Source organism: Athene cunicularia (assembly GCF_003259725.1).
Source record: "Athene cunicularia isolate RWA chromosome 13 unlocalized genomic scaffold, athCun1 chr13_part1, whole genome shotgun sequence".
NCBI lineage: Eukaryota > Metazoa > Chordata > Aves > Strigiformes > Strigidae > Athene > Athene cunicularia.
Window position 1 is genome coordinate 515,865 of NW_020799117.1, and position 800 is coordinate 516,664.

Here is an 800-nt window from a genome sequence, read left to right on the forward strand (position 1 = left end):
TACAGATTGAAAATAGAGGCATAAAAAGATTTAGTCACTGTAAGATGCATGCATATTTCTCTTTTCTTGAAGACATTTATGACAAGTCACAGTCCAGCCTTCTCATATCAATAATATCAACTGCTGTGTCCCATTTCTCTTGTCCTCCCACAATTACTCACGGGATTACAAAGCTACTGTTCTGTCCACAGTTAAATCCACCTTGAAGTTACTTTTCAGAAAGGCCAACAGGGATGAGAAAACACCTCTATTTCAGTAACATATTAACTGTATCTTTAAAACTAAAAAGAAAAATAAACAACATAGAGGTTGTGCTTTTACTGGTAAAACCCTTTACCTGCTTCACTTCCATCTCTTGCTATTGTTTATTCTCCATATTTGCCTCATATCTAATGATAAACTCTGTATAAGAAGAAAACATTATTTCTAAACACTGTGGTTGTTTTTTAAAAAAAAAAAAAAAGGTAGGTAAAGTCTTCATGCTTTGTTCTGTGTATCAGAGCCTTAAGAAAAAGATAATACACAACAGTATAAACATTTATCTAAATATTCAGTATTCTTCATGTTAAACTTGAAGGAGCTTAGTCTTACCAATGCTATAAGAACTAAATATAACGCAAACAAGGTTTTAACTTCAGAAATACAAATGTTTTCTTTGCAAAACGCACCTTCACTCCTCTACTCTGTATTCCATTCTGGATTACAGCTTTCTCTTTTAAAGTAGAAAGAGGCGGGGAAAGCTTGAAACCTACCCCTTGCCCTTAATCAACATGGTCTCAACATGCATTGAAACCTGTGCC